A 19986-nucleotide genomic window follows, 5' to 3' on the forward strand; every position below is an offset into this window, starting at 1 on the left:
ATCCATATAATTTTATGAAACTCCTTTTAGTTTTGTATAGTACATGGATCCAACTGCTTCCTATACCTTCACGTTTTGCCCAACAAAGAAGTGAGTCCATGGCAACCATGCAGAGGACGACCCCAAGATTTCACACATCGACCTCGGGCCCGTCGTATTTCTTGCCCTGGAAGAGCTCAGGGGCTGAGTATGGAGGAGTGTTGAGTTTACTGCCAAAAGTACATTCATTGCTTAAACCAAAGTCTGCTACTTAAATGTGCATATTGGCATCTAGCAATAGATTTTCAGCCTAGAGGGAAAATATCAAGACAAAAATAAAATTTAACCAAAATATAATTAGAACTATGACAAGATTAGGCATTTCATAAAAAAAGCTTTTTGTAATGATATAAAGTTAATATTTCCTAATTAATAAAATGAGAAAACATTTTTTTCTAGAGAAAAAAAACAGGCGACAAATTAGAACTCCTAATTTTATAACATTAACAGACATGAAGTGCTAAAATAACAATCATTAATTCTAATATTAATTTAAATATCAAATATCCCAAGATCAAGAAAATTTTTGACCGGTTTTTTGTTTGTTTGTTTTTTAGAAACAGGGTCTCGCTCTGTCACCCAGGCTGGAAGGCAATGGTGCAATCACAGCTCACAGCAATCTCAACTTCCTAGGCTCAAGCAATCCTCCTGCCTCAGCCTCCTGAGTAGCTGAGACTACAAGTGCACACCACCACGACCAGCTAATTTTTTGTTTTTTATTTTTTGTAGAGATAGGTTTCGCTATGTTGCCCATGCTGGTCATGAACTTCTGGCCTCAAGCAATCCTCTCTCTTGGGTCACCCAAAGTGCTGGGATTATGGACATGAGCCACCATGCTCAGCCCTTTGACAGGTTTTTAAGTTAAGAATAAGGGGCTTTTAAAAAAATGGCACTTGCTTTAAGTGGATAGCCACATTTCATAAAAACTGCTAAATAGCTGTAAATGGCTATTATTGGGGAAGGGAGAATCCCAAACCCCATTCAAGAGACAAATCACAGTCACTTTCATTTCTTTCAACAAATATTTACTACGTAGCTACTACACAACAGATGCTATATTAGTGTCTGGACATACAATGAACGAGATCTCTCTCCTGCTCTCAGGAGGTCACAGTTTAGAAGGCGAGAGGCAGAAAGATACGCAGCTGCCCTGAGCCCTAGTGCTGTGTAACCAAGGAGATGCGGGGCTGTGGGCCTGGTGCTGAAAGGGATGGGGCTGCTTCCCAGAGGAAGTGGAATCAAAGCACAAGAAGGTGCAGCTGGTCATAATGCGTGTGTTGGTGAGCGGTGTTTCAGGCAGAATGGAGAGTCCGAGAACACAGACAGATGAGAGAGAGCTGAAGAGAGCTCAAGAAACTGAAAGTGTGTAGGAAAGACATGCAGAGAGATGGCTGGGGAGATTGTCAGGGCTGAACCACAAAGGACTGTACTCAAGAAGTTTGGGTTTCATCCTAAGGGCAATGGGAGCCACTGAAGAGTTTAAGCAAAGAAATAACAATCTTATTTGTGCTTTTAAAAAAGTCCATTCTGGGTGCAATGTGGAAAACATACATGAGAAGAAGAGGCAAAAGTGGAAGCAGAGAACGGGCAAGAAACTAGTGTTATACTCAAGTATGAGATGGTGGTGGCTGGCCTAGGATAGTGTAACAGACACAGAAAAGACTGAGTGGGTGTAAGAAAGATTTAGAGAACAGCAGCAAAAGGACCTGGTGACTGAGTGGATGGAAAAGAGGGACACCTGAGGGACATCAGTCACCAGAATAAGAAGTGAATATTCATGAAGGAAGAGTTTAGGCTTCAAACTTGCTGCACCTGAGGTGCCCAAGGGACGCTCAGGTGAAGATGGATGCCCTTTTGTCAGCTGGGCCCTGGACCCTGGGAGACCCTGTGGCTGCAGGAAGGGCCTTGGGAGTCATCAGCACACAGGCAGCCACTGCAGCTAAGGTGTGTAGGAACACGAACGCAATGAAGGTGGGCACCAAGAGGAATGAGCAAGTCACTGACAGTCACGTAAGGAGAGAGTGGGGGTGAGGACCAAGCTAAGACATGCAGTCTAGAAAATGTTTAGAGAAATATGCTATGACTGTGAAGAGAGAAAAAGGGTGTACTTAGAAGGGGACCTGGGAGGGAGAGGTTTTTTGGTAAAAAGATGGTATAGACTGGAGCGTATGTTATAGAAATGCTGCCAGTGAGAGGCAAGCACAGAGAGCGAGCGAATGAAAAAAATGGAGAGAAAAGAGGCATCCGACAGAAAACAGCCCACGGAGGGAGAGAAGACCCAGAACACAGAGGCAGGTTCAGCAGAGGTACCCCACTTTCCCATAACGAGAGGAGGGGTGAAGGATGGGTGTAGGTGCAGCTACATTTGAGGGCCTGCTGGAAAACTGAGGAAGTTTCTGCCTGGTGTTTCCATTTTCTCTGTGAAATAGGAAACCTTCTCCTATGCCAGGGTGGAGGCTGTGAAAGAGTCTCAAATAGGCGCTGCTGCTAACAGGAGACAATGCTGCCTAGAGAAGCAGAAGAGAATTCCAGGCGGCACTGAGGACGCTGTCCAGGTGTGCCCACAGGCTTGTGGAGGCCCTTATCTCTTTGGCTGTGTGATGACTGTCCCCCAGAGATCAACCACCAGCACCTTAACTGAAATGTAAAATACCTCTCGGAAACTTCACTTTTATTTATTTTTAATGCTCTACTATAACTTGATTAAAAGGATTCGATTATGAGATTTACTTCTGTCTTATTTAATAACAAAATCTAATCTACACCTCATTTGTGTAATGAGACACTTGAACACATACAAACAGAGCATATACTTAGGACACTTCCACGCACCTTGAGGTCTCTGTGAATGACATCCTTGTTGTGGCAACAATATTCGACTGTAGACACGACCCGAATAAGGAGAGACGCAAGGGTCAGTCCTCACAGGTGCAGCTGTGTAATTAAGATGAAAATAACTTTGTTAATGTTGACACATCACACACGCAAAATACTCAGAAAGCACCTGAATGTGTGGACTTTTTTCTGTTTTTTTTTTTTTGGAAGAATGTTTTCTTTTTATCAAATGTGTGGATTTCTAAAAACAATTTTCGTACGCTTTGAACTTTTTGATCTGAAGAAATTCAGGGGTGAGGGCAAGAAGAGATAGGAGAGGATGTCCTGTTCTCTCCAGTTTTTCTCTCCAGTTTTAACCGCAAGTCTATTCTTGGACTCGACCTGTTGACATTCCACTTGTTTTTGAGCATAACACCAGGATCCAACAAATTGCCTGGATCTGGAGGACCCTGGATGGCCCCAGGCCCGGTACCAGATGGCTCTGGGGCAACCTTCCCATGACTATGTAACCAACTCAAAACCAAACTATGCATAGTTAATAGACTTACTTACGCTCTCGGAGGGTCAGTTTCCTCTTCCTTAAAATGGAGGAATGAACGTCATAACACGTGAACTATGAAAATTACTATATGCACTATTGAAAAGGATTCCTCCCGCTTTCAGCAAATAGTGTGCTTTAGTCAACTTGCAATTATTCCTGTGGTTAGCACTGTTAATCAAACAACTGTTTTACTGTAATTTCGCATTTACTACGTAACTTTTTTTTAAAAGTCTCCTTTTCTAATAGTAAAGTTTTATATGCTCATTATAGAAATTTTAGGAAATACAGAAAAGTAGATACAAATATATACCCATATTACCACTAAATGAAGATAGCATCTCTTGTTGTTTTGTATTTGCTTCTAGTCTTTTCTTTAGCATTTTGCATTTATATTTATTTATTTTTAATTTTTAAGACAGGTCTTTCTATGTTGGCTAAGGCTTGGTTTCAAATTCCTGGGCTCAAGCAATCCTCCCATCTCGGCCTCCTGAGTAGCTGGGATTATAGGTGTGTACCACGTTATTAAGTTATAAGCGGTGATTTCTAAAGAAGGTTGAGAATCTGGATGTCATCTAGGTTAAAATATGAATGTTAGCCTAATTCACTTTCAATCACATATGAATGAACAGAGGCACCAAGAAAGAGGTAAGTAAAGAAGATACAGCCAGGAATCTATTCTTTTTCTCTGAAAAGAGTGAGAGCTCAACCAAAAAACTAAAATGGCATAAGTAGTCACCAGGCTGGGAATGGTGAAGGAAGCAGGAGGAGGGAAACCCATCTGCTCACGAATATAGAAAGAAGGGCCTATGTTCCTTGTCATAAACAGGAAAACATTTTTTTATTTAGTCAAAGTAATGATGACTTATAAGCTCCTGGAATGCATGGCAATTAGAAACAGAGAAAAATAGAAACACCAATATCATGCTTGATTCTTCCAGGTCCGAAGGAGCTGTCTTAGGCAAACACCACACCGAGGAAAAGGGATTACATTAATTCTAAGCACTGTAAATCAGGCCATTAATTATAAAAGCACACACACAAACCATCTTTCCTGGTCCAACTAATATTAATAGGTTCCTTCAGTAAAGGCTTCAGAATTTCTGCAGGGAATTTATAATAAAAATAAAAATCAGAAGTTGGGCACAGTGGCACATGCCTATAGTCCCAGATACTTGGGAGGCTAAGGCGGGTGGATGGCTTGAGGCCAGGAGTTTGAATCCTGTGTTTGGGCAACACAGCAAGACTCCATCTCTTAAAAAAACAAAACCAAAATAAAAATAAAAAAGCCAGAGTAATTTCCTCAAGATTGAGGTTAGTAAATGCCAAAGTCTTTCTGATGAATTGGATCCCCCCATGTGGCAGATGGGGCTGGGTAGAGATGCAAGAGAACAAAAGCTGTGGGGTTAAGCACCAAACTGCTTCCTTGTAGAGGGTCTCGACACAGACATGCTCTTGCTGGCTGACATTAGCCCTTTCCTCATGGTCAATAAACCACATTCACATAAATGTTTGCAAGTCAGATTCATCTGAGTAGGAAGGAATTTAAGTTGTATGAGGCAAAAATATTGGCTCTTAGGTGGCTAACTTATAAAAATTAAAAGCAGTTATGAAAAAGGCCAAACAGATTTTTTTCTAATAAAAATTTGAATTTCCTTTCATAGACCACAGAATCAGATATTAGAACTGGAAAGAACTATAGAAATTCATCAGTAGAATTTCCACTTTTTATAGCTAAAAAAGCTGAGGATCAGAGAAATTAAATGATAGCCAAAGTTAGTTTCAACTTTGATATTTAATAGATTGTAATTCAAAGTACCACTTGTATTTCTTAAGCTTTTAAATTTAAGCAACAGCAAAAGTTAAGAAACTTATAAATGAGTCCTTAACAGTAAACATCAGACTAAGCAAATCAAAGGAGGCACTGTTAAGAGAAAACTTGAAAATGAGATAAAACCACCTTTCCAAATGTGAAATTTTAAGACTGCTATCCATCATGATAACCATATATGTGAATAAAACAAAATTTAAAGGTTCTGAGAGAAATGAGGCCCTACTGCCATTTCAATGTGGACCTTGTACAGAGTTGATTTAAAAGCAGTAAAACACTTGCTTTTTTCTTTCATCTCAATCAGGGGTTGGCAAATTATGGCCCATGGGCTACATCTGGCCCATCTCTGTTTTTGTAAATAAAGCTTTATTGGAATACAGTCATGTTCATTCATTTAGTATTATCTACAGTTGCTTCTATCCTACAACAGGAGAGTTAAATAGTTGAGACAGAGACCGTATGGACCACAAAGCCTAAAATGTTCACTATTTGGCTCTTTACATAAAGAGTTTGCTAATTCCTAGTCTAAATAATAGCAAGACATCATTACAACTTTGAGTTTTGGAGTCAGAGGGTCTGGGTCTCTGAATCTATGAAAGGTCTGCTACTTGACAGGCACTAAATTTGGGGCAAGTTATTTAATGTTCTCATGCCTTAGTTGTCTTATTTTTAGCAAATGGGCATAATACTCCTTAAATTACAAGGCTGCTGGCAAGATTTACATTTATGTAGGTAAAGCACATCCCAGTGTCCAGCATGATCAGTCAATAATAGTAATCATTATTAATAAAGACAGAAGAGTTAAGTTACCTTTACACTTAAAACCTGCTCATTAAAACCCCTATCTCCTTAAATAGCAAGGTAAAGACAAAGCAAAGAGGAAAATCACTAATTAACAGATTAAGTTATATTTGGTCTTGGCTTATGTAAGATAAAACTATTATAATAATGAATTTTGGGATTGTGTCATTCTTCTTGCTAAAAATTTTGAAATCGTTGTAATTAATGTCATCATAGATATTTTTGAAAAGCTCTAAATTTCTGAGGCTCAATAGTCAAAAGTGAAAGTTAAGAGTGAGACTAATGTCGACATTACAAAGCTAGGAATAGAACCCTTGCTGCCTCTAGCACAGTACCTTGGGTTGGAAGGGCACTTAATACATTTTTATTGAACTGAATGGCCAATCCCTGCCATCCAGTGAGCCTTCTAAGCATTTATAGAGGCAAACACTTGTTAAATTAACAAACTAAAGATGCAATAATTCATACCTGTCTAAATTTAGCTCTTGCTTCTTTTTCCTCCATTATTCCAATGCAAACAAATAATTAAATACTTCACCTATAATTGAGAGAAATACAAGTAAGAAGTCCCACTTCTGAGCATTAATTTTCCCATAAATTGATGATGTTTCAGTCTCAATTCTGAAATTTAAAAAAAAAAAAAAAAAGAAAAAAAAGAATTCATAGTGTTCTTTAAACTTCGTGGACAAAATTCCAATTACAAAGAATAAATACTAATTATTATCACTTTTGAGGCAACCATATATTCAAGCCCTCAAAATTACTACTAATAAAATTTAGAGTATGCTTTAAAAAAATGATATTTCACTTTTAGCAATGCTCCAATTTTTAAATATAGGCATGAAGTTAGCCAGAAATATGTGGAATTTAAACTAAGCTGGCCTTAAGTTTAACTATAAGCATTTAAGTTCACCAATAAAATCTTTAAGCTGAAAAAAAGCCTTAAAATTAAATTCTCATGTGCTTAAATTATATAACTTTTATTTTAAAGGGTATATGTTTACAATATGCTTTAATAAAAACTGAGCAATGAAAATTAAAAGTCAAAATGGATGAAGTTATTTATGTTAAAAGAGGATGTCTTCACTGACATCAAATGCATTTCCCAAGTATATTCATTCACTCAACAAATTTGTATTCATTTGAGGGCCTACTAGTGGCCAGGCACTGTTCTAGGCTCTGGGGAAACATAGCAGTGAACACAGAAAAGTCCCTGTCCTCATGGAGTTTACATTCCAGCAGGGACAGAAAGACAATAAACAAATCAATATACAGTGTGTCAGAGGATAACGAGTGCTGTGGAGAAGTAGGGGAAAGAAACAGGTGGAGTGAGTGTGTGAGTGTGAGAGTGTGTGTGTGCATGTGTGCGTATGTGTGTACACTTACCTGCTTGTGCTTTGCTGACTACTTGAGGGAGTGGACAATGTAGTTATCCGGGGTAAGATTCCATAGCAAGTAATGAACAGCAAGGAGGTCACAGGGTTGGAGAAGCATGAGCAAGGGGAAGAGAGGTAGGTGATGAGGCCAGAAGTGTCCTGCAGGGTTTGGTAAGGACTCTGGCTTTCCTCTAAGTGAGACAAGAAGCAGAGAAGATGAAATGACTGACCTCTTAAAAAGATCTCCAGCTGCCAGAGGGGGAAAGAGGTTAGGATGAACGGCAGGGACAAGGAAACCACTGGGGAGACTAGTCCAATAATGGAGCCAAGCATGAGAGCGACTGGGACAAGAGTAGGAAGTGCAGTGGTGGTGAGAAGTGGGGGCTCAGGACACAGTGAGGGTGAAGCCAACAGAACACGTGGATGGACATCTTGGTGGCAGTTTATACAATATCAATTATTTGAGAAAGAGAGGTGACATTTCGAGGAATGTATTATTAGTACTGCCAACTGCTTATCAATTTAGAATAAAGAAACACCACCTCTGAAATCAACAGAAAATAATACTAATTTAGAAATTAGACATAAAGTGTTTCTGGGAAAGAACACATCTACTTCATGTACAAGAATACCTCCATCAGCTTAGTGACAACATTCAACTAAAATATTCTGATACTTGAATTATACATTAATGTCTCTGACTTTTAAACTCTCAACCATAACTCTGAATAAATAAATTTTAAATAAAGAATAGGCATAAATATTTTCATATTATCATCTGATTGTATAATGATCTTTTAAAAGGCATTACCTACCGTCAATTTATACTACCCAATTCACTTAACTATGATGAAGTTAAATGTCAGCTCAGTAAAATGTCGGCATTTTCTAAATGAATGACCTTTCTATTTGCAGAAAAGTACACAATGTCAAAAAAGTGGTTAATAAGTGAAAACAACTAAAGATGTGTGCAGTTATACAGAAGAGTTTTGACTTAAAAAATTAAATATTAAGCTTACTAGCTGTTGTATAGTAACATAGATAAAGTCCAAGCCTGTCAATAGAATTTTAAAATATTTTTCTAAATCCAAATGCAATATAAGCCTCTTAAGAGATTTCTGGAACCATAAAGTCACACTCATAATCACTAAGTTATACATCAGGAATTCAACTTTTAAACCAGAAATTCAACTTAGATCTTTCTTTTTATTCTCTATTAAAAATGTATTAACACTTAGATTAAGCAGCTGAAATGAAAGGCTCTAAGGCTATTTATTAGAGAGAGGGGTAAAAACAAACAAAAAAAACAAGCAATGGTTCTGTTGCCCAGGTCAGGGAACAGGTGGCTAGGTGAACCCTGCACAGCACAGTTCAGAGAGCCCTTAGTTCTAGTTCAGGTTCTGTAAATAACTTAGCTACGGAACCCTTGTTAGAGAACAATCTGAGCTTTAGTTTCATCTATAAAAATTAGACAGTTGCCCTAGACAATTTCTAAGATTTTTTCTAATTCTAAAATTCTATGATTCTATCAAATCAAAAGGTATAAGCCTGGAGGGGGATGGGTAGTCAGTTTAATGAAACTTTTCCAAAAGGCAAATATATCAACAATGAAACAGATATCCTGGAGATTGACAGTGCTTTGTTCAGCTGATGAAAACAAATAGCCCAAGATAATAAACAACCACCACCATCCATTAAATGCTGTTATAATGCTGCACAATGCACTGAGACCTTCGAGAGGGCTAGGTCACCAAGCCCACCATGAAGCTCAGTGCAACATGTTACTTGTCAGGTCAATGAGGGCCACTGGTTGGCTTTACCCTATGTCTGTCTGTTCTAAAGCCCATCCTCTTTCTATTAAACCTGGATGGGCTGGGCGCGGTGGCTCACGCCTGTAATCCTAGCACTCTGGGAGGCCGAGGCGGGCGGATCATTTGAGCTCAGGAGTTCGAGACCAGCCTGAGCAAGAGTGAGACCCCGTCTCCACTAAAAATAGAAAGAAATTGGCCAAACAACTAAAAACAGAAAAAATTAGCCGGGCCTGGTGGCGTGTGCCTGTAGTCCTAGCTACCTGGGAGGCTGAGGCAGGAGGATCGCTTGAGCCCAGGAGTCTGAGGTTGCTGTGAGCTAGGCTGAGGCCACAGCACTCTAGCCTGGGCAAGAGAGTGAGACTGTGTCTCAAAAAAAAAAGTAAAATAAAACATGGATGCTTCTCAGTTGTTTTTGTCTTGTTCCTGTAGGAGTAATCTCTACGGCCCGGGTACCTACAATAGATGGGAAAAGAAAGCCATGACACGCAGCAAGCCCACAGTGAGGCTTCCCAGCCTCCATTTCCTGAAGGGTAAATTGCTCACAGCCCAGCCACATCATGGAGTCATTGTGAAAGTCAAAGGAGATCAGGTAAGAGAAAGCACTTTGTACACTATAGAGGCCATACAATAAGAAGGTTATAAACATTACTCTACGTTGTCTGCCTATAAGATGAGTAGGAAGTGTTAGAACTCCATATAAATTTGTGGTCCTGCAATTAACTTTCAGTTCTTCCTACAACTCCTGAAGTTTGAAAATTTCAACCAAATTCCCAAACTACACATTTAAAATGTAAAATACGGCCGGGCACGGTGGCTCACGCCTGTAATCCTAGCACCCTGGGAGGCCAAGGCAAGTGGATCCTTTGAGCTCAGGAGTTCAAGACCAGCCTGAGCAAGAGCGAGACCCCGTCTCTACTAAAAAATGGAAAGAAATTAGCTGGACAACTAAAAATATATAGAAAAAATTAGCTGGGCATGGTGGCGCATGCCTGTAGTCCCAGCTACTCGGGAGGCTGAGGCAGAAGGATCACTCGAGCCCAGGAGTTTGAGGTTGCTGTGAGCTAGGTTGACCCCATGGCACTCTAGCCCGGGCAACAGAGTAAGACTCTGTCTCAAAAAAAATAAATAAATAAAATAAAATAAAATGTAAAATACACAACTAATAATGAATCAGGAGTATGAAAAAGTGGTGTCAGAGGTATGCCTATTAAAACTCATTCTTTCTCACAACAGGTTTACAGTCTCTTATTTAATGCTTAACTTGCTACAATATAACTTTCTAACTCCAGGTTTTACAACCTGGATCAAAATGCTAATGATAAAACTACTATGCTGTAGAGTTCAACAGAATGCACACCGAGTAATTTATAATTTCATATGCCTAATTCTTATTTGTTGAGTATCTGCTCCATGCCAGGCACTGTGCTAGAGGCAGAGAACACAAAAAGATAAACTAGAAAGCTCCTGCCCTCCACAGAGAATGAAACTCACATGTGGTCCAAAAACTAGAGCCCAGCGCAACCTCAACTATAAGATGAGAATGTTTATAAAAGATAGAAACTATATATATGCATTTCAGAAAATGTCTACATTTTTACAACCTTATAGGCAAATAATTGCCAGTCCTTAATCTTTATTTTAAGGAAAATCTAGTCATATGTACTGTAACCATTTCTGGCCTTGGGAAAGATGGACACCAATGACATATTAAAATCTGATAAAGAAATGCATCTAGACCGGGTGCGGTGGCTCACACCTATAATCCTAGCACTCTAGGAGGCCAAGGCGGGTGGATTATTTGAGCCCAGGAGTTCGAGACCAGCCTGAGCAAGAGTGAGACCCCGTCTCTGCTAAAAATAGAAAGAAATTAGCTGGACAACTAAAAATATATAGAAAAAATTAGCTGGGCATGGTGGCGCATGCCTGTAGTCCCAGCTACTCGGGAGGCTGAGGCAGAAGGATCACTCGAGCCCAGGAGTTTGAGGTTGCTGTGAGCTAGGTTGACCCCATGGCACTCTAGCCCGGGCAACAGAGTAAGACTCTGTCTCAAAAAATAAAAAATAAAGAAGAAAAAAAGAAAAAAAGAAAAAAAATGCATCTAAACCACAGTACACATTTACTTCAAACAGACTAATGCATTAATACATTTAAAAATCCAAATACTTGGGATAAACAAAATGTGTGTGTTCTATACACAATGGAACACTGTTCAGCCTTAGAAAGGGAGGAAATTCTGACACATGCCACAACATGGAGGAACCTTGAAGACATTATGCTAAGAGAAATAAGCTGGTCACAAAAGGACAAATACTGCAATCCCTATATGAGGTACCTAGAGTAGTCAAACTCATAGAGGCAGAGTAGAATGGTGGTTGCCAGGAGCTGGGAAGCAGGAAATGTGGAGTTAGCATTTAACTTTGGTAAGATGAAAAACTTCTGAAGACGGATGGTGGTGAGGGCTGCAAGACAATGTGAACATAATTAAAGCCACTGAACTGTACACACGAATGGTTAAAATGGTAAATTTTATGTGATGTATATTTTTCCACAATAAAAAAAATCCAAGGTCTTGGATATTATCAATTAACAAAGCTGATAGCAAAACACTTAATGGCAATGAGCTCAAACGATCCACCTGCCTCGGCCTCCTAGAGTGCTAGGATTATAGGTGTGAGCCACCGCGCCCGGTCTAGATGCATTTCTTTATCAGATTTTAATATGTTAAAATTAATTTTAAATTATTAATAATATTAATTAATTAATTATTATATATAATATATAATATTATAAATAAAATGAATCTGGAAAGGCAGATTTGGGATATATGTGCAAGGCTTCAAACGTCTAGCTGAGGAGTTTGAAATCTTTCCATATAGGAGATGTAGAGCCATTGACAATTTCTAAGCAGAATCGCATACTCAGGTAGCATAGTGGATAAATCAGGAGAAAAAACTTACTAAGAAAAGACAGAAGCTTGCTGTCTTTACATCAGCAAGTGTTGCTGATGTAAACGTTAGCAACAAGGATCGGGGGAACAGATTTGGCAGTTATTACAAAAGAAAACCCAGGTAGAGTTGAAATAACTACCCAAGTATTTGAGGGGGTTAATAGAAGGGCTAGGATCAAGAATGACCGAACACAGGTGAGGTGGTGTGAAATATAGTGAAATTATAAATTTCGCTATAACATGCACAATTTTTCTATAGTATTATCATGGAGCAGTGCTTCTCAAAGTGTGCTAGGAAGACTATAATTGATCTTTGAGCTATATGTTATCCAATCTGTACACAAAATGAAAGTGCTTAGAAACTTTCATCATAAGTCGATAGTAATTTTATGCCTGTTGAACTTAATAAGAAGAAAATATTTGAACTCATATTGTCCTTTTAAATTTCTTTTTTTAGTAATTCTTTTATAGTATTTTACAAAAGTATGGATCTGTCAAAGATTAAAAATTTTAAAAACTGGTCCTTTACCACAGATAGTTAGGGAAACACTACCAGATATTTAGCTTGCACCCCAAATCTAAGTAGATTTACTCCTTGTAAATACACATTCAAAAATGAGCACAAATTTGAATATGGACTGGATATTACAGATTATTTATTGTTAATTTTCTTAGGACAATGATATTTTGTAGATATGTAGGAGCTATATTCTGATATATTCAGGGGCAAATTATGATGTCTGCAACTTATTGAATGGTACAAGTAAAAGAAAAAGATACACAGCAGGCAACCCATACACATACAGCTAGAGCAAATATGGCTAAATGTTAACAGTGGTTGAATTTAAGGAGTGGGTATATGGATAATGATTCTACACTTAACTTTTCAAAACATAATGTCGAAGAAAATGTTTAAGTAAATAGCACATAATAAGTGCAAAGTCCTCCATACCCCAAAGTCAGCAGGTCAAGATCTTCCGGGATTGACTTCTGGATCCTCGCCTTCCTCGAAGCATTTCAGTTTATCAGGCTAAAACAAAAAGGGAAAGCAATGCATCTTGTCCATAGCGAGTCAGTGTTGTATCCTAAATACATCACTGAATAATTAAGTCCGATAAAATTCAGCAGGAGACCCAAAGGAGAAACCAGAACTCAAGGTAATGATTTCTATGCCAGTATTTTATATCTAGAAGGATATATGGCCCATGAAGGAAGGCAGTACCGTTAAAAACTCCCCTCCTTGCAACGGCCTAGGGATCAAGGCCTCGCGGGCCCTGATGGGACTTGTAGTCGCGGGCGGCGCTGAGCCAGCAGGCAGCGGGGCTGCACACACTACATTTCCCGGCAGGCGCCGCACCAAGAGGCTCTGCGCGCAGCCCTCGGCGCAGCGTTCTCAGTGCCGGGAGCTCCGGCTAACGGTTGCGGGGAGTTGTTGCGGCTCTAGTCCACGGCAGCAGGTTGGGCAGGGTTCCCAGCTCTGGCACGGTTCCTGGCCCTTTCCAATTACGTATCGACGTCCCCTAGGCGGGCTCGCCACGCCCTGACGTTGGCTCCTTGCTTCTCTTCAGACTTCTTTGACTCCAGGGTTAGCAGGTTGCTCTACTACCTCACTACCCGGAGCCTGAGAGACAGTCGGACTGAGGGCCCACACCAGGAGCACGACCAGCCCTCCAGATCCGGCCCTTTCAGAACCTACCCAAAGGCCCCAAGTTCGGGTGCATATATGTACACATGCATTGCTGTATGCGTAGGGTTTCAGAGCATCTACTCTGTATCACACAGTGTACAATTATTAACCTAATGTGTATTTTTAAAAATCACATCAACCTTTCCAGGTGGGCATTATCATCCTCATGTTGCTGCTGAAGAAAGAGGTAACTTCTAGGAAATAGAAACAGCATTGGGCCTGATCTCAATTGGTCCAGCTTCAGATGGAGCACTCTCCATCTCTCAGAGGCCCCAAAGGATGTGGCAGGACATACAGAAGCAGCCTGGCTATTTATTTATTAGGACATAATCATATGGCATATAATTCACCCATCTGAAGTGTTCATTCAGTGGTTTTTAGTATATTCACAGAGTTGGGCAACCATCACCACAATGTATTTGAGAACATTTTTTTCCCCATTCCAAAAAAGAAGTCTGGGCGGGACTTGGTGGCCCACTCCTATAATCCTAGTCCTTTGGGAGGCCAAGGCAGGAGGATCCCTTGAGCCAAGGAGATCCAGGCTGGAGTGAGCTATGTTTGCACTTCTGTAGCCAATCACCCAGGGTTAGTGGCTATGTTTATGATAACTCTATCTTGAACCATTTGAGGAACTGCCAGACTGTTTTCCAGATGGGCTGCTCCGCTTTACACTCCTGCGCTGCAGAGTTCTGATTTCTCCATATCCTTGCCAACATTTGCTATTATCTGAATTTTTCATTATAACAATCATAGTGGTTTATGGGTGGGTCTCTTTTACCAAAAAAGAAATCAAGATAGGCACAAAAAGTTGTAAAATACTGGAATATTTTAAATGTTTACCTTAAGAAGTTTAACACCTTTAATTACAGAAATGCTATGTAATAAAACTATGCTATTCAGAAGATTAAAAACAAAATTTATTGCAATGAAATGGTATCTCATTGTGGGTTTTATTTGCATTTCCCCGTGGATAATTGGGCATGTTTTTATATGTTTATTGATGATCTGCAGATTTCTGTAGAAAAATGTCTATTCAAGTCCTTTGCTCATTTTTAAATATGGGTATTTGTATTTTTATAGGAACCCTAGTTTTTATCAGTACAAGATTGTAGGACACATCTGTTGTTTTTGTCTGCCTAGCATTCTGTTTCTTAGATTTGCCCTTCCCTACTTCTTTTGGTCCTCCTGGGGTTGCCAATCATAGAACCCTTCGCACTCTGGCACAGTGTTTGGTCCAAGGATGAGCAAGTGACTCAATTAGAACCAATCAGAATCCTCCTGTGGGATTTTATCTATCAACTAAGAAGCGCTTTATCAGTTCTGAGGACCTAAGGATGTGTCCTAGACACAGACGGTGCCTGCCAGTGGAAAAGTTAGAAGGCATAGAGGCAAGAGTTTGAGTAAGCAAAGGCAGAAAAAGGGAGAAAAATAGAAGCCAAGTGACTCAAAGCTATTGGGACTGAGGCCATCTCCTCCCCATACGTGGCAGTATGTAAGGGAGGCAAAAGTTTACCTCTACCCTCATGGGGGTTTTCAGCTGGGCCTGAAAATTAAATTGACATTAGATCATCATCATCAGGAGAAAAAGGAGACAAGCACACAAATTTATTCAATACAACTTTTATGTGGCATAGGATCCTTCGTCAGGAAAGGAAGACCCAAAGATGCAGTTTGAATTGAGTACTTCCGTGCTGAATCGGATGAAGAGTAGTAATTAGGAAAATGTGACAAGGGGCTTGAGATAGGGTAGTTAATTGGACAGAGAAGTGATGACAAAGATAAGGGTCAGTTTAATAAGGTTTTTTGGTATATATTTCCCTCAGCCTCAGTTTTCTATCCTTGATGGTAAAAATGATACTTTCCTTCTGATAAAGGGAAGATATCTTTCACATGGGAATTTCATCTCCTGCTTTCAAAAAACAGAAGGAAGATCAGAGTGATCTTCTTGCAGCTGCTGTTTTTCAAGTGCTTTTAACTCAAAATAGTCAATATGCCAGAATGGCATATCTTGGGGTGGCCTGTTCTGAACTCCTTCCCTCTCATCCTATCTATAAGCAGAAAAAGGGAGCTTTTAAAGGGAGTTTTCAGCTTTGGGCTATTGCTGTTTAACTGTAGCATGTCTGGTAAAGACAATCTTGTGACCTCTGCCTGGAAAATTCCATTGAGCCATCTCCTGTGAACAAAGAACAAAGAACACTGACCTGCCCCTCTGATTATTGGCTTCAGGCAGGGATGTAGGTTTTAATTCCCCAAAAGAGTGGTGGTGGTCGAGGGGATTAAAGAAACAACTTGTAAAACATTTTACCCTTTTTCAGGCCATTCCTTCTGTTACAGTTCGATGTTGAAACACATTTAGTTTGTTGGTAGTCTTTTGCTACTGCAAATAATGCAGCAATGAATAATTTTATAGGAAGTCATCTTCCTCATGTATATCTGTGCCCTGAACTTAATCAAAATTTTTTATTTAAAAATTCTTCTGCTGCTTTTTTTTTTTTTTTTAGATAGGGTCCCAGTCTGTCACCCAAGCTGGAGTGCAGTGGTGTGATCATAGCTCACTGTAACCTTGATCTCTTGAGCTCAAGAGATCCTCCCGTCTCAGCCTCTAGTAGCTTGGATTGGAGACAGCTGAAGAGCTCTTAGTCCTGAAGGCAGTTGGTAGCATAATAATAGCCATTCAGTAAGGAATAAGATTTATAACGTTCCAAGGCCTGACATTAGTTATAAGGATTTCTAACAACTCAGGTGAAAGAGTGTCCTCTTTAGGGGGAGAAAAAAAAAGTGTCCTCTTTAATTCTAAGCAGTGCTCCTTTTAAAGACTAAATAACTGTTAATAGATATATATTTGCATAATGACTTTCTTTTTATTCTCTAAATTGCCTCCAACTAATTGCCTTAGCATATCTCTACTGTTTCTTGTTCTCCCACTACCACCTTCCCAGCTCCATTGATATGTAAAAATTAGGTAATTAGCTTTTTCCAAGAACAGTGCCAAATTTATTGTAAGTTATTTTAAATCTTGGATTAGCAAAGAGAACAAGAAAGTCTACTGCTAGAAAATATAGACTCAGACAAAAAAAATCCAAAAACATCCTGACTGTTTCATTATAGGGATTGTGACATGGAGGGGGAGTTTAGGAGAAGTTATGGTGTTTTGGAGAGAGGCTTACCAAAATGTTGTCTGACCCCTATGACATGAGGCTAGTATTATCCTAAGATTCTGCCAACCAACCATTTTTTTTATTTGCTTAAGTTACCCTATCCCCTCAGTGAGATACATATACCAAAGCAAGGGGGATGGATTCTGGAAATGAATATATAAAATTGAAACTGCCCTTTATAAAATTAATAAAGGTCCACAAGGTGGGAACTGTGGTAGAGGACTGAACTCTGCAAAGGTATAGCATAGTTAAAATGTATATACAACCACCCATTGTTCCCGTTAAAATATATATACAACCAGTTTGCTTTTCTATAATTACTACTAGAGAGGAACACAGCTGATGGTCATAAAGCTTCTTAACTTTTTGTTTTCGAGATAGAGTCTTGCTCTGTCACCCTGGCTAGAATGCGGTGGCATCATTGTAGCTCACTGCAACCTCAAACTCCTGGGCTCAGGCAATCCTCCTGGCTCAGTGTCCAGAGTAGCAGGGACTACAGGCATGCACCACCACACTTGGCTAATTTTCAAAAATGTTTTTATAGAGATGGGGTCTTGCTATGTTTCCCAGGCTGGTTTTGAACTCCTGGCCTCAAGGGATCCTCCTGCCTTGGCCTCACAAAGTGCTAGGATTACAGGCATGAGCCACCACCTCTGACAAAAGAGTGCATAAGAGTAGCTATATTTATATCAGATAAAACAGGATTTAAGTCAAAAACAGTTAAAAAAAAAAGGGCAAAAAAAGTCATTATATAACGACACAGAGATCAATTCAGCAAAAGGATACAATTCTAAACACATACGCTTTCAACACCAGAGCACCGTCAATGATGAAAGCAAGATGCAAAAAGTGAATGCAGCATGACTGAAATTCTGTAAACAATTGCTATGAACCTTTTCTACGTGTGTGTATACAGTCATGCAGCACTTAATGATGTTTCCATAAAGAATGAGCTGCATATAAGGTGGTGGTCCCATAAGATTATAATACCAAATTTTTACTGTACCTTTTCTATGGTTAGATACACAAATAGTTACCATTGTGTTATTTATTTATTTATTTGGGTTTGTTTTTTTTTTTTACATAGTTGGCCGGATTCGAACCTACCAATAATCAACAGAGTGAACAGACAATCTGCAGAATGGGAGAAAATATTTGCAAAGTATGCATCCAACAAGGGACTAATATCCAGAATTTACAAGGAACTCAAACAAACAACCACCACCAAAAAAACCCCCAAATAATCCCATTAAAAAGTGAGCAACAGACATGAATAGACATTTTTCAAAAGACATACAAATGGCCAACAGGAATATGAAAAAAATGCTCAACATCACTAATCATCAGAGAAATGCGAATTAAAGCCACAATTAGATACCATCTTACTCCAGTCAGAATGGCCATTATTAAAAAGACAAAAAAGAACAGGTATTGGTGAGGTTGTGGAGAAAAGGGAATGCTTATAACATTGTTGGGTGGAATGTAAATTAGTACAGCCTCTGTGGAAAACAGAATGGAGTTTTCTCGAAGAACTAAAGGTAGACCTGCTTTTTGATCTATCGATCCCACTACTGGGGATCTACTCAAAGGAAAAGAGATTATTACATCAAAAAGATACCTGCACCCATATGTTTATCACAGCACTATTCTTAATAGCAAAAGGAAGGAATCAACGTAAGTATCCATCAACAGATGATTAGATAAAGAAAATGTGGTATATATACACAATGGAATACTATTCAGCCATAAAAAAGAATGAGATAGTGTCTTTTGCAGCCACATGGATAGAACTGGAGGCTATCATCTTAACTGAAACAAGTCAGACACAGAAAGACAAATACTGCCTGTTCTCACTTATAAGTGGGAGCTAAATAATGTGTACACGTGGAACCAGAGTGTGGAATAATAGACAATGAAGACTTGGAAGGATGAAGGGGTGTGAATGATGGGAAATTATGTATCGGATACAATATATGGTATTTGGGTGAGTGAATGGAGAGGAGTGAATGAAGGAAAGGGGGTGAATGATGGGAAATTATGTAAGGATACAATATATGTTATTTGGGTGAGGGATACCCTAAAAGCCACTTCACCACTATGCAATCTATGCATGTAACAAAATCACACTTGTACCCATAAATTTATACAACTAAAAATAAATAAATAAATAAATAAGAAATTATAAAAAGAAAAGACATGGTTCATACAGGGCTCTGCCATGGTAGCACCTTTTATTCTGCACAGCCTTAGCAGGTGGCTATCTTTTTATGGGAATATGATTTGTTTCTCTACTTAGTATGAAGTTAGGGAGACAAAATGAGGAGAAACAATAATTACCACCTCATATCTTTATTGGAAGGGCAATTATTGTTGTTATTATTATTTGCTGCTATCTCCCTCTGTAGTGATGGTTGGGAAACTTGGGTTTCCACAGAAAACAGCTGTTTTTGTCTAAATAGGTATTTGAATGCTTGTCACTATCTAATACCTATTGAGCAATTCTCCAAGGCTGTATTTTTCCATCCCTGACCTTAAGGAGGTTACACACAACAAAAAATTAACATTCACATGCAAAAACCCTTTATAATGGCCATTTTATGATGTGGCTTTAACGGTGTTACTGTGACTCACGCAATCCAGGGATCCTCACTCTACGTTTTTGCCATTAGGTGGCGCTCATTGGAAGTTTGCCTCTGCTACTTCTACAACTTCTTTAAGGTTGCACTCTCTCCTCCTCCCGCCTGCCTTCTTTGCCTGAATTTTTGACTGTACTTTCTGAAAGACAGCATTAATTCAGCAAATACTTAATGTTTATAATGTGTCAGGAACTGGACTCGGCGTTGGGAATACAAAGGCAAATAAGTGATTGTGTGTGCAAATAAGAAAAGATTCCTGGCCGGGCGCGGTGGCTCACGCCTGTAATCCTAGCATTCTGGGAGGCCGAGGGCGGGCGGATTGTTTGA

General features: G+C 39.3%; 1 pseudogene; it reads right to left on the reverse strand.

Moving 5' to 3' along the window:
* LOC105826983 overlaps positions 1–13194 on the reverse strand; it is a 35010-nt pseudogene extending 21816 nt beyond the window's left edge.
* Between the last annotated feature and the right edge of the window lie 6792 nt (positions 13195–19986).

This window comes from Propithecus coquereli, unplaced genomic scaffold (assembly GCF_000956105.1).
Source record: "Propithecus coquereli isolate 6110/MARCELLA unplaced genomic scaffold, Pcoq_1.0 Scaffold95, whole genome shotgun sequence".
Lineage (NCBI taxonomy): Eukaryota > Metazoa > Chordata > Mammalia > Primates > Indriidae > Propithecus > Propithecus coquereli.